This window comes from Piliocolobus tephrosceles, chromosome 7, assembly GCF_002776525.5.
Source record: "Piliocolobus tephrosceles isolate RC106 chromosome 7, ASM277652v3, whole genome shotgun sequence".
Classification (NCBI taxonomy): domain Eukaryota; kingdom Metazoa; phylum Chordata; class Mammalia; order Primates; family Cercopithecidae; genus Piliocolobus; species Piliocolobus tephrosceles.
This window is the reverse complement of record NC_045440.1, coordinates 745,458-760,050: the sequence shown is the minus strand read 5'-3', so window position 1 is coordinate 760,050 and position 14,593 is coordinate 745,458. Positions and strand designations below refer to the sequence as shown.

The window sequence follows — 14,593 nt, the reverse complement described above, 5'->3', positions numbered from 1 at the left end:
TCAGGAGTTCAAGACCAGCATGGCCAACATGGTGAAACCCTGTCTCCATCAAAAATACAAAAATTATCCAGGCATGGTGGTGCGTGCCTGCAGTCCTACTACTGGGAGACTGAGAGACGGGCAGGACAATCGCTTGAACCCAGGAGGGGGAGGAGGTTGCAGTTAGCCAAGATCACGCCATGGCACTCCAGCCTGGGCAACAGAGTGAAACCCTGTCTGAAAAAAAATAAAATTTTAAAAATGTGTTTTCTAGGAACAGGACCATTATCTTCTGTAACTACAGAATTATCAAAATCAGGAAATTAATGTTGATAAGATACTGTTGTCTGATACACAGTTCATACTAAAATTTCATCAGTTGTCCCATAATGTCCCTTAACGTTTTTCCTCTTGGTCCAAGATTCATTGGTGGCATTTTGTTGTCATGGCTCTTGAGTCTGTTAATTTCTAATGCATCCTCAGGCTTTTTCTTCATCTTTTTATTTTATTTATTTTTTTTTTGAGATGGAGTCTTGCTCTGTCGCCCGGGCTGGAGTGCAGTGGCCGGATCTCAGCTCACTGCAAGCTCCGCCTCCCAGGTTTACGCCATTCTCCTGCCTCAGCCTCCCGAGTAGCTGGGACTACAGGAGCCCGCCACCTCGCCTGGCTAGTTTTTTGTATTTTTTTTTTTTTTTTTAGTAGAGACGGGGTTTCACCGTGTTAGCCAGGATGGTCTCGATCTCCTGACCTCGTGATCCACCTGTCTCGGCCTCCCAAAGTGCTGGGATTACAGGCTTGAGCCACCGCGCCCGGCCGCTAATTTTTTATTTTTAGTAGAGATGGGGTTTCACCATATTGGTGAGGCTGGTCTCAAACTCCTGACCTCAGGTGATTCGCCCACCTTGGCCTCCCAAACTGCTGGGATTACGGGCTACAGGCATGAGCCACAACACCTGGCCTTATTTTTCGTTCTTTCTTTTTAATTAATTATTTTGTTGTTGTTGTCGTTGTTGTAGACATGGGGTTTTGCCATGTTGTCCATGCTGGTCTTGAACTCCTGGGCTCAAGCAATCTTCCTGCCTTGGATTCCTAAAGTGCTGGGATTACAGGCATGAGTCACTGCACCTAGCCAAGGAAGTGTTTTCTAATGCTAACTCTGTTTGGAGATTTGCTCAGATCAGGATGACTTCCCTATCTGTCAGAATTTTCAGATTTATTTAATGACTGTATTACCTTCTCCAGAGAGAGATAAGGAATTGGGTCATGTGGTCATGAAGTTTAAGAAGTCTCAAGATTTACAAGTTGTAGACCCTTGAGAGCTGATGATGTGTTGCGGTATGAGTCCGAAGGACTGAGCATTAGGAGAACCGATGCTCTAATTTCCACTTTGAGTCCAACTCTAAAGTCAGGAAAAGGCCAACGTCCCATTGACCATCAGGCAGAGACAGTGAATTCTCCCTTACCCTGTCTTTTGTTTTAGTCAGGCCTTCAGTGGCTTGGATAAGACCCACCCACATTGGGGAGGGCACTCTCCTTTATTCTGTCCACTAGTGTAAATGCTAATCTCATCCAGAAATATCTGGAAACCCTGTGGCCAAGTTAATATAGAAAATTAACCATTACAATGTTGAGACAGAAACTGCAGGACACAAAGAGAGACTGGCTTATGTCTTAACAAGTGCCATGCCCAGAACAACTTGGGTTAGAGAAGTTTTGTCAGATAATTTGTTTATGGCTATTTGCCAACATTTAATTACAATCTTGTTTATTGGGAAAAGATCTCTAATAGGTCAATTCAGAGGCTGACTCTAGACAGGGACATTTCATGAGAAAGGTGAATTACTAGAGCAACAGTGCATAGAGCATGGTCCCTGGGCCAGCAACATGAGCCTCATCTGGAAACTTGCTAGAAATACAGTCTCAGACCTCACCCTATCCCTACTGAATAAAAAACTCTGGCGTAGGGACTAGAAATCTGTGTTTTAACAAGTTCTGCAGGTGATTCTGTTACATCCTGCAGTTTGATAACTACTGGACTTGGTAATAATTGTTAGGCTAAATGTTTAAAGAAAAGTCTGGTTCAAGGTCACCGGCTTCCTAACCGTCAGCAGTCCACCAAGAGGTGGAGCATTAGTAGGTAACTACCTTATCAGAGCAAGTCTTAATCAAAGAGTCCATGAAGCAGTTTTGTTTGTTTGTTTGTTTTTTCAGAAATAGTAATTTCTCTCTAGAAGGAGGTTGTGAATTATAGGACATGGCTTGGATTTTTATTTTAGATGTTACCAGCATTGCTTTCATTGCTTCTGCTGGATAGTGGAAATCTTCAAGGGTCTAAGTAATTCTTAGACCAATGAAGGGTCAAGGCTGGCCTTGTACAAATAACGGAGAAAGAGGGTGTCCTTAGCCTACAGAACTTTCTCTCAGAACTTCTAGGTCAGTGCTGTTCTATGGGAATCTAATATGAGCCACATATATAATTAAAAAATTTCTATTAATCACACAAGAGTAAAACAAAAGGTGAAATGAATTGTAATATGTTTTATTTAACTTACCTTATTAAAAATATTTTCCATTTAACGTATGATCAATATGAAATTCATTAATGGATAGTCACATTTTTAAACACTATGTCTTCAAAATCTGGTGTTTGACAGCACATTTTAGTTCAAACTAGCTACATTGCAAGGCATGAATAGCCACATGTGGCTAGTGACTATTGTATGGGACATTACATTTCTAGACCCTCTACTCCTGCAATTGGAAGGGGAGACCTGGTGCTTTTATTTATTTATTTACTTTTTCATTAATAACTAAGGACAGAAGTTGTGGTTTGATGATGTAATTTACTTGCATGTTCCCTGGGGCTTAATTTCTTTAGTCATTCTGGGCATAAGTCCCTGTCCAGGCAATGCTATTAGACCTTATACAGAAACAAGCCTCTGCCTTCATATTTTAAAGCACTGTGGAATCTTGAAATGAAGCATGGAATTTGAATATTTTGTCCATTCTTCCTGAACCATACATCTAGGTATCTTAAGCAAACAAACTAAAACAAAATGTTTTGATATGCCCTGTTTAGGAACTTACGGTCACAGTTGTGTTCACATTCTCTAATTGCATACAAAGAAAAAATCTTTTCATTTAGAAATTTAAGCCTGTAATCAATTTTCTATGAATGATTTCATTTTCCCTCCTTTTCCTTTTTCCTTTACTGAATTTTATTTGTAATTCATTACTTTCTATTAAATTTTGCAACAAAGATTTGATTCAATATCCAGTGATTTTGCTCATTTCAGGTTTAAACCATTTCTCCCTTTGTCAGTCTATTTTGTGGTCATTATTTCTGCAAAGTATATTTTTCCCAAGTGAAATTTTACATATAAACATTTGTCAGGAAGCTCTTTAGTCATTTTTATCAAGTGAGAAATTTTACCGCATTTTTTTTTTTTTTTTTTTTTTTTTTTTACTTATCAAGATACTTTTTAAAGTTTTTACTTTAAGATCTTTTTTATTTGTTTTCTTTCTTGAGATGAAGTCTCTGCACGCCAGGCTGGAGTGCAGTGGCGTGATCTTAGCTCACTGCAACCTCTGCCTCCCGGGTTCAAGTGATTCTCGTGCCTCAGCCTCCCAAGTAGCTGGGATTGCAGGCACATGGCACTATGCCCGACTAATTTTTGTCTTTGTTTGTTTGATTAGTAGAGGCAGGGTTTTACCATGTTGGCTAGGCTGGTCTCAAACTCCTGACCTCAAGTGATCCACTTGCCTCAGCCTCCCAAAGTGCTGGGTTTACAGGTGTGAGCTACCATGCCCGGCCAAGATCATTTTAGACAGACAAGTTTGCAAAAATAGTAGAGAGTTCCTTTGTATCCTTCACCCAGCACCCCCTTATATTAACCTCTTACATAACCATAGTACAACTCTAATGGAGAAGTCATCTATAAGGAAGTAAAAAGAGCACTGTACTATGAACTAGAAAGTTTATTGATATTTCACTGGTTTTTCCACTGACGCTCTTTTTCTGTCCCAAGATCTAATCCAGGATTTCACTTGACAGGAGTCATTGTCTCCTTAATCTGTGACAGTTCCTCAGTCTTCCTGTCTTTCATGACTTTGAGACTTCTGAAGGGTACTGGTCAGTTATGTTGTTGCAATGTCCCTCCGCTTGGGTTGTCTAATGTTTTCTCGCAGTGAGATTGTGCATTGTTGGGAAGGAAAACCTCCAGCGCGCTGCACTCTTTCCAGCGCGGCCTCTGTCAACACGTTTCTGGAGAGGTAAACCTGGGTCACGTGGTTAAGGTGGTGATGCCAGTTTTCCTCACTGCAAAGTTAATATTTTTCCCTTTGTTATTGACAAACATCTATTTCGGGAGAGATGCTCTGAGACTATGCAAATATCCTGCTTCTCCTTAAGTTTTCCCCCGCTAATTTTGCCACATCTGGGGACCCTGCCTGCAGCAATGATTGCGGTACTGTTTCAGTGGTGATTTGCCATGTCTCTTATTCCTTCTACATGTATTCATTGGAATTCTGCAAGATAGAGTTGTTGGCCAGGCTGCAGTGAGCTGATAGCACGTCGCTGCCCTCCAGTCTGGGCAACAGAGTGAGATTTGCCTCAAAGAAAACAAAGAGCTGCTCCTTCCCCCGACTTAGTCACTCATTCAGTTATTTATTTATATGAATACAGACTAGAGGCTATTTGTACTTATTTTATTTATTTTTGTTATTTGGGCTTGTGATTTTAGAGCCAAAATCTCAACCCTGAAAATGGAGAGAAATTCTGAACATTATCACTCCGTAAGTTAGGACAGAAACTTATTTTGCAGACAGAAGCCAAAGGGTCTGAGGAGGACACAGACTCACTGGGAGGACTGGAGAAGCAGCCTGAAGGGGCAGAAACCCAAGTGGTCCTAGAGCCAGGAAGCCCATAGGCAGTGTCCCTGGGCGGGACTGGCCTCAGAGGGCCTCTGCTAGTGGGGACAGGATTTAAATCTCAGATAGTGTCTGTCCCTTGACTGAGGAGGGCGAGGACTGACGCCATTCACTTCAGCCTCTTTGCATGGGGAAGAGAGGAAGTAGATGCGAGGTAGCCAGAAACCACCCACTTTTCAGTCCCTGGAATCACACCTTCCCCTTGTCCTGTCCCCAAGAACAAAGGTCGAAGCTGTGGTCTGTGCCTCCGCCCCACCGTCCGCCATTCCCCAATGCAGAGCAGAGGCAGTATCCGTGGATCGCTCTATTCCACAACGTTCCCACCTGTAATCCTGATGGGGCTTCGACCAGGAGGGTTCTTGACTTTGCCCAGGAGAGAATTCAAGGGCAAGCCAGAGGTAGAAGAAAACAGCTTTATTGAAGAGGCAGAGTTACAGCTTCGTGACTGCTCACGAAGAGCAGGACTCCCCCATAGGCAGAGAGGAGCAGCTCTGGGCAGTTTTGCAGTCATATTTATACCCACTTTTAATTACATGCAGATTAGGGGGCGGTTTATGCAGAAATGTCTAGGGAAGGGGTGGTAATTATTGGATTACTGCGATGGAAACGGGCGGTAACTGCCTGGCATTGCCCTGGCAACGGCAAACTGACGTGGCAGCCTGGTGAGCCAATCTGAGGGAAAGCTGCTTTGGCCCTGACCCTGCTTTAGCTAGTCCTCAATCTGATCTGGTGTCTGAGCCTTGCCTCCTACCTCAATCCCACTCAAAGAGGGCTTGATATCCTCTTCCATTCACCACCAAGTTTGTGGAGAACGAAAAATAGCTCCTCATGATATGATACGGAGTATTACAAAGGGCAGCGGGGCAGGGAGAGGTTGCCTGGGTCAGCATTCTGGTCCCCGTGGCCTTGATCCCACCTCCTCACGTCTCTGGATGAGGCCTCACCTTTTCCTCTTGAAGTCGGTATCTTGGTCTCGCTAATCTCAAGTCTCTTGAGATGCCAACACTCTGAAACCCCTACCCTGTGGGCAGTTCGGTAGACCGCAGAACCGTAGTCATTTTAGATTGCATTAGTAACACTTCTCCAGGCGGGGGGACTACGCTGAGCAGACTGCACGGTGATCGTGACCTAGTCGATATATTTCAAGCGCGCCAGAGGCAGAGCCATCTTCAGGGATCAAGTCAAAGGAGAAGCTGAAAAAACGGGGTGTGGCTAGCCCGCTAAACAAAACGAGGCAGATTTCACAAAATCACAGATTCTTAATGTGAGAAGACACCTTAGAGTTATTTCTCCCAAACCGAACGCGCCTGCAAGTCACTCGGGGATCCTGTGAAAATGCAGATTCCCTGGTTCGGTAGGTCTGGAGTGGGGGCTGCTCTGTCCAGGGACCACACCTTGAGTCCAACCTTCACAGCACACTGGAATCGCTTTAAGAGCTTAAAAGAGATGCTTACGTCTGGACTTCTCTGTCCCCGTTCCCCCAGCCCCGGAGATTCTGTCATTTGGTCCAGGGGCAGCCTGGGCGTTTGGAGGTTAAAAAGCTCCCAGGTAATTGCAGTATGCAGCGGAGTTTTTGAGAACCAGGGCCCTGGATCCGCGCTTCTCAAGCTGCTGCGCGCACCGGCGTCCCGCTGGGGGCGCGCGGGCACCACCCCCAGAGATGCTGACTCAGCAGGTCCGGAGGGGTTGGGGTGGGCCCTGCCAATTTGCATTTCCAAGCCGCGCCCAGGTGACGCTGACTCTGCTGGTGTTTGGTCTTGGAGGTCACCTAATTTTTCAGCGATGCCTCCCACCTGGGAGGCCAAGCAGCGCCTCGCTCAAGGTTTCCCCACACCTGACCTCCAGACCCTCAATCCTGGGGCAGCTACCCCGCAAACGTTTCCAGCTGTCTCTCCTGCGCCCTGCGTTCCTTCCCCACGTCGCTTGCCAGGGAGCCGCTAAACGCAGCAAGACCGCGCGCTCTGCGGCTCCAGAGTGCGGATTTCGGTGGCGTGCGGCTCTGATCCGGGTCGCCCCTCTCTGGCGGGGCCACGCGCAGACGCCAGGGCTGGCGCCGCGGAGAGGGCGAAGCGCGCGGACTCTCTAGCGTCCCCGACTGCTCCTGAGTCCTCCCTGCGGGGGGCGTGCGCGGCCCGCCCCCCGCGGCGCCGCGCGGTCCCCTCCTCGGCCGGGGATTGGTGCGCCGGGCGGGGCGGTGCGCGATAAAGGCGCCGCGGTTGGCCGGCGCTGGGTCTGCCAGCAGCTCCGGTTCTGGGTTCGTGGGGTGCGCAGGAAGGTCAGTATGGGGGTCGCCTGACATTTCCCCGAGCGGAGGCGGGAGCCGAGCCCCCTCTTGGAGTGGGGACGGGCCGCGGAGCGGGTGGCCAGGGGCTGGCCGAAGTCGGGGCGAGCCCTGCACGGCGCCGCAGATTCTGCGCTCCCGGGCGCGCGCAGGTGCCCCGGCCGTGGCCGCCTAGTCCGGAGGGCGGTGCGGGAGCCCGGTGCAGGGAGGGCCCAGGCGCAGCCCGGTTTGGCAGGGCGCGACACCCGCTCCCCTCCACTTTTGAAAAGGGTTCCCACGCTGGGAAGAGGGGCAGGCGTGGCCGGCCCCGCGAAACCGGTTTATCCAGACTTTGGGAAGCCATCGCCTGCGGAGGGTAGGACCCTACACCCTGTCCACCCGCCCAGGCTGAGACCTCGCGTCCTCGTCCTGGATGCCCCATGGGCTTCCCGTCCCGGGCAGCCGCGCGCGGGAGGAGGAGACTCCCTCTCTGCAGTCAGACCTCCCTCTGAGACTCCCTAGCTCACGTTTAGAGCTTTGGGATTTTCTCGATCCTTTCTAGCTTTCGGATCATCCCCACTCACTTAAAACCCAGACTTTACCAGCTAAGAGACTTGAGAAAGCGAATGTGGATTGAGCCTTTACATAGACCGCGCAGTTTGCACAGTGCTTTTCATAGATTGACTGCTTGTATTAAATGCTCTCAACAATCTTTTGGGATGGCACGGTGATTGCCTCTTTTCTGAGGACGCGGAAACTTCAGATTTGGCAAGGCAAGAAGCCAGGCGCACATGGCGAGGCCGACCGCGGGTCCAGAACCCCTGGCTGATCCGTGCTCTCCCCCTGAGGAGGGGTGCAGGCTGCCAGGAAAGGTGCCCCCTGCGTGGCCCTGGGGGTGTTTCTTCTTTGCCTTCTCTTAGGCATCTGAGCTCATCTCTTCTCTTGAGTGGGAAGAGTCGGGGCGGTGGAGGTAGAGGGTTTGGGACACGGTGGACCTACCTCTCTTGGTAGTTAGTAACTGCCTGACCTTGGGCTGGTCAGTGGATTCTGAAAAAAGGGGAAAAGGTCCCAGCTTCAGGGTTGCTGTGAGGGTTAAATAAGAGTTCAGGAAAGCAGATGCTTTGCCAATGCTCCGTAGTTAGGAGGCGCCAGATTTTTCCTTGGATCATTACTATTAAAAGGATGCGTTGGTGATGATGATGATGATGTAATGAGTCAGGTTTTAAAGCCCAGACTGCCTTGCAAATACGTCTGGTAAACGTTCTTGCCCCTTAAAGCAGAATAAGATTGGAGTGCGGGAACCCAGTGAAAATGAAGGTGAGCATGGACATAGATAGGTATTAAGTTAGAAGTGGGGAGGGGGCAGGGGACATTGGCTCCAGGACGTTGTCAACGGGGCAGTTATCACTGAGTTCAGAGCAGGGAAGGCCCGATGTGAGGGGCTAGGCGTGAGCACCAGCAGCGGAAATGCTCCTGCAGACCCCTGAGGCTGGAAGGAAGGAGCGGGCAGCGGGAGAGTAGTAGGTTTAAACAGGTTTGCAAATGGAAGAGGGGGGAGGACAAGGGCTGGGGGTTTGGAGTTTGCCGGGTCTTTGGGGGCAACACTCACTGATCTGTATTCGAGTTTTCTGGCTCTTCAGATATATCTATATATACACACACACGCACATATGCATGCAGGTCATTTCGTGATGCTGAACACTGTAAAACTTTTTTCTATTGTAATTTTGTGATTCCTATCACATAACACTAGATTTACCATCCTAAACATTTCTAAGCGTACAGTTCAGTAGCGTTAAGTATATTCACGTTGTTGTTTAATCAATCTCCAGCACTTGTTCATCTTGCAAAACTGAAACTGTGTGCTCACTAAACACTAGTTTCTCTGCCTCTACCCCAGCCCTTGGCAACCAGCCACCTTTCTACTTTGTTTCTATGATTTTTTGAGTACTTTAAATAATGCACATCAGTGGAGTCATACAGTGTTTGTCCCTCCGTGACTGATTTATTTCACTTAGCCTGATGACTTTGAGCTTCATCCATGTTGTAGCAAGTGTCAGAATTCCCTCCTTTTTTAAGACTGAAAAACTTCCGTTGTATGTGTGGACCTTATTTTCTTTATCCATTCCTCTGTTGGAGGCTGGATAGCTTAGTTTCACGCTTAATTGCTAAAGACATTACTTAATACGTCTTTTACTGTCTCCATACCTAAGAATAATTACAGACAGAAATGTTGGGAGATCTCATGACAGCAAGAACATGGAGGAAAACTGATGCTGCATATCTAGTTGTCTTCGCTATTATGGGTGGAAGTTTCCTTAATAGCTAAAAAATATCTGTCTTTAGAGCAATCACAGTTGAATTAAGTCCCCCCAACCCCACCCCCACTGCCACATCCCAAGAAACTGAGGTAACTTTTTTTTTTTTTTTTTTTTTTGCAGAGAATAGGGTCATTTGACGTTTGAGATGTAAACCTGTGATGGTTTCTCCCTTCCTGTCTGCCTCTTAGACACAGCATTGAGTACGAACATGCATCACAACCTCCTGAGAGAGGCAAATATATCATCTCTGGCACCTAAACCTAACATGTCCACAACCAAACTCACTTGACTTCTATCTTCTCACCTGATCTGCTTCTCCAGAAAGCCCATTCTTGCAGCGGCCCAAATTAGAGACCTTCATATTCTTGACACCTTCACCACCCACCCATGTGCAAGCAATCACTCAAGTCCTCTGGGCTGTAGCCTGTATCTCTATCGCCCCCTCACTTCCCGACGCGGCTGCTGTGTGACTGCTGCTGTTAATGCAGAGAAGTGGATATGCAGGGGCTTGGAAGAAGTTGTGACCTTCCATGACCACCCCAGAGAGGCCCAGGTTGGGAAAGTGCTTCATTATTTGTGGAGGAGAGTATGTTAACCTTTTCCTCTTTATCCCTTGCAATTAAACAAGGTGCTTGGGACAGAAAGTTCATGGGCTCTCATTTGATCTTTAGGAGGGACTGAAAATCATCTTTGACTTTCTCTATATAAATTTAGTATCTAGCTTGGCAAAGAAAGTTTTACTTTAGAGCAGCTGTTCTCCAATTGTAATCTGGGGAACTGTGGAGCGTCTCTGAAACCTTTCATAGGGTCCCTGAGGTCAAAACTATTTTTTAAAATAATACTAAGATGTTATTTACCTTTTTCATTCTTTCTCTCACAAGTGTGCAGTGAGTTTCCCAGAGATTACATGACTTGCAAAGAGCTTTGCCTGTGATGACTAAAGGAATTTGTGCTTGTGTATTCTGCTGTTTCTCAGATCTTCTAAGGTGTTAGGGTTAGGATAAAAATATCTGCATTTTCAGAGATGAACTCAATTTGCGCTTAGTATTTCTCCCGTGCACTTACTGGCTAGCTTCACTTACACCTGTTGTATCTGTGACCTAATTTTCTATGAATAAGTTACTAATTTGAAATCCCAGAGTTTTCTGTGCCTATGTGAAACAACAACAAAAAGTACGCTCTGTAGTCTTGACTGGAAAGCCTTTCTAAAATTTCAAATGGCATAAAATGATTTTTGAATGTAATAATATTTTATTCTAAAAAGGATATTTAGATATTTTTCTGTTTAAGGATAGATTCTTGGCTTAAAAGGGGGATATTAGAAAACTTGATTTTTCCGCTTACAGCTGCACCACCTATGCCTAAAATGCTGAAAAAAATGGAATGAATATATCAGAGTATTCCTGACTCATGGAAGGGAGGAATTTACTCCAGAGAAATGGGCAAAACTAAGGCAAGGTGAAAGCTTTCCTGAGCTTTATAGCTGTTAGTAATTGGTCGTATGTGTCTTATGCCACAGAACCATTTTCAATAGTATTATGGTGCCAGTAGCATTATTTTGAGACCAACCATTCCGAGTCCTCTAAAGAAAAATGAACTGAATCGCTTAAGTGTGGATATAATGAGCTTTTTAAAAGCCAGAGATTTTTTGTCATGGCTTTTCAAACTAAAAACGACAAAGTTGAAGCATAAAGCAGGATAAATTATCAAGTTGCATTGGTTGCAGAAACACATGATAAAGCCTTGTTTAGGTGAAAAAGCATTGAACGAGCTCACAGCACTTCAGCTTTCCAATGATACAGTAATCTGCCAAATTAAAGATTTAGCTGAAACATGAAGACCCAGTTAGTATATTGACTGTAGAAGTGTATTTCTGCCTTACAAATGGAAGAAAGACTAGAGGTGCCATTTTGCTTGTATTCTTCTGGTATCAGCACCAAACCAATCAATACCTTTTTAGATAATCTTTTTATTGTAATATGTAATAGCAATATAGAATCCTTTATCTTTACAATAGACAGTAGCTTTTTAGTGAATGCTTGGTGGCAAACATGAGTAGTGCCAAGATATTCAAAGTTGAATAACTTTTTTAAATTTTATGATTCATTCTGGAACAAGTGCATGGAATTTGCATTGATGATGCCAGAGCAATGCTGGGTAAAACTCCTGGTGCCTTTGTGCAGATCAAGGCAGTTGGTACCAAGCTGTTATAGTCGTCACGGTATTCTTTACTGCCCTATGCTTTCAATAAAACATGAGAGAAAATCGACAGTTTTACTTAAGAATGTCCTGATGAAACGGTAAAAATGACTGTCTGGATTAAATCCTGATTTCTGAGTATGCATCTCTTTGATATGCTGTATAGTGCAGGGAAGTGCCTATAAAGCCCTCTGTGACATATTTCAAAGTGTGATGGTTGTCTTCAGGTGAAGCAGTGTGTGATTGAATTGTGAGCTGAACTGGCCACTTTTCTTCATAGGAAACCATTTTTGCTTGACAGACTGACAAACAATGAGTATTCATACTTGGATAATTGCCAGACATATTCTAAAACATGAAGGAAGTGAGCCTGTCGCTTCAAGGAAACAACTAACAGTGTTTGTTGCCAATTAATTTGTATTTACCACCATGAACTTGACAGCTTCCCCATACTTAGGAATTTTCTGACGAGATCAGTGGTGATATTAACTAGTAGGACTTTTTAATATCATATAGTGAAGTGTGTTAATATTTGGACAATGCAAATAACGTACTGAACCAACATTTTCCAAAAGGCTAATGCATGAAGGTACAAAGTCATGCAGGGCTAAAAGATCCATTTAAAGCAGTGCCAGCCCATGAGCTGTCAGGAGTCAGACTGCACAGCAGGAGGTGAGCGGCAGTGATTGAGTGAACGAATAAAGCTTCACCTGTATTTACAGCTGCTCCCCATTGCTCACCTGAGCTCTGCCTCCTGTCAGATCAGCTGCAGCATTAGAGTCTCATAGAAGTGCAAATCCTATTGTGAACTGCACATGCGAGGGATCTAGGTTGCACACTCCTTATGAGAATCTAATGCCTGATGATCTGTTACTAGATGGGATCATCTAGTTTCAGGAAAACAACCTCAGGGCTCCCACTGATTCTAGATTATGGTGAGTTGTATAATTATTTTTTTATATATTACAATGCAATAATAATAGAAATAAAGTGCACAATAAATAGAATGTGCTTGAACCATCCCGAAACCACTCCCCTTCCTCCCAGTCTATGGAAAATTGTCTTCCACAAAACTGGTCCCTGGTGCTAAAAGGGTTGGGGACCACTGGTTTAAAACATTAAATTAAGTTTTAATGTAGCAAAGTACAAAAAGTTCATTGATAAGCTTTCACATTCCGCATCACAACTAACCTTTAAGAAGACCGATGCATTGAGTTTTGGAGTGGTAGCAAAGATGAACTTCCAGAATTATTTGAAAAAATGAATAAAATACCATTTCCTCTTTTCACTGCTTTGCTGTGTTTGGATTTTTTTTCAATTAGAGAAACAAATTGCAGAAGCAGATATGAAAATCCAGGGTTCTTTTGTTTTTTATTTTAATCAAAGAGAAGTATAAAGTTTAAAATAATGGCACTCCTTCCACTGAATATTTTTTGTATTGGAAAACAGGTTTTGTTTTTTTTTTTTTGAGATGTAACCTTGCTCTGTTTACCAGGCTGGGGTGGAGTACAGAGGCACCATCTCGGCTCACTGCAACCTGCACATCCCCGGTTCAAGCAATTCTTCTATCTCAGGCTCCTGAAAATAGTTATTTTAATGATGTTTATGTTAACATATTTATTGTTTTTAAATGAATTAATAAAGATGTTAAACATTTATTTGTTTTGCTTTCTAACACTAAATATTAATAGATACAACCAACATAAACAGTAACTTTTTGAAGTTCTCCATTTTTAAGAGTATAAAGGAGTTATATATGTAGACCATAATTTTTTGATCCATAGACCAAATATATAGACCGTAATATACAGACTCTATTTTTTTGGTCTTTATATAGATATGAAACATAGATATATGTAAAGACCAAAAAATTAAAGAACTTCTGCCTTAAGAGTATTAAGTCTAACTTGGCAGGATCAACAAGAAAAGCTACATGCTGTAGATGGTTGGAGAGTTTTTAAATTATTTTTGTTTATAATACCTATGTATTAAAGTGATTCTGTAATAGAGGCAGTATTGCTGCGCGGTGGTTAAGAACTAGGTTTTCTAGGGGAGTGGTGCTTGTGGTAGTACCGTTAAGCACTCACCAGCTTCTGGCATATAAACAGCAAAAAATGTTAGCTACTCATAATAGTGAATTAAGAAGAACCAACTCCGCTACGAGCTGTCCATGTTGTTGAACCGAACTTCACGTTCATTTAACAATTTGTTGGGTGCCTCCTTCACGCTTTCCCTTCGTGGAGAGAGCGATGCATACAGCTGTACGTGTTTTGTATCTTCAGGGTTTGCTGTTCCCCCGCAGCTCCCATCTTTTCCATTTTTAAATTAAAAAAACCCTTTTTAACTGTGACCGTTCATTATTTTGCTTTCGGGAATTGGAATTGTCTTTCAGTCTCGAATATTCTGGGAAGTGTTTCTCTGGGCTTCCTCCATATCCCTTTGCACTTGCTGAAATAAGTGACTGTAAGAATCCAAGCTCTTACCTGGGTTCAGGTGTCAGCGGTGGCTACGCTTAGCATCCCTCTAAGGTCTGCTTGAGGAAAAGCTGAGGCCTTTCCCGTAATGTGGCCCATCCTGGACACCTGCCTCATCCCTTTGGGCCTGTGCAGTGAAAGCAGAGATGTGCCCACGGTGAGCAGGTTCTCTTCTGCTCACTTATTTGAGAACATTAGCTGGGGTGAAGGGCCGCAGGTGTCTTTTAGATGCTGGACACCTGGTGGGTCCAGTCACTGACCCACAGAAGCCACCAGGCAGCTTCCACCTGTCTTGTTTTGGAGTACTAAAAAGCAAAACCTTAGGCCGGGCGCGGTGGCTCAAGCCTGTAATCCCAGCACTTTGGGAGGCCGAGACGGCGGATCACGAGGTCAGGAGATCGAGACCATCCTGGCTAACACGGTGAAACCCC

At 44.7% G+C, this 14,593-nt stretch overlaps 1 protein-coding gene across 4 annotated transcripts in view; it reads left to right on the top strand.

The window, feature by feature from the left end:
- The window catches only part of LOC111551372 (L-threonine 3-dehydrogenase, mitochondrial), a 30,191-nt gene that overhangs the window by 4,446 nt on the left and 11,152 nt on the right, over nt 1-14,593 (top strand). Inside the window, exon 1 of one of the 4 annotated variants that reach the window (XM_023225282.2) lies at nt 7,129-7,183. The exons of 2 other annotated variants lie outside the window; for them this stretch is intronic. The gene's annotated coding sequence lies outside the window, so the exon portion shown is untranslated. Of the gene's footprint in view, nt 1-7,128; nt 7,184-7,522; nt 7,545-14,593 lie in introns of those variants that run through there. One more of the 4 variants, XM_023225284.2, reaches the window with a different exon arrangement.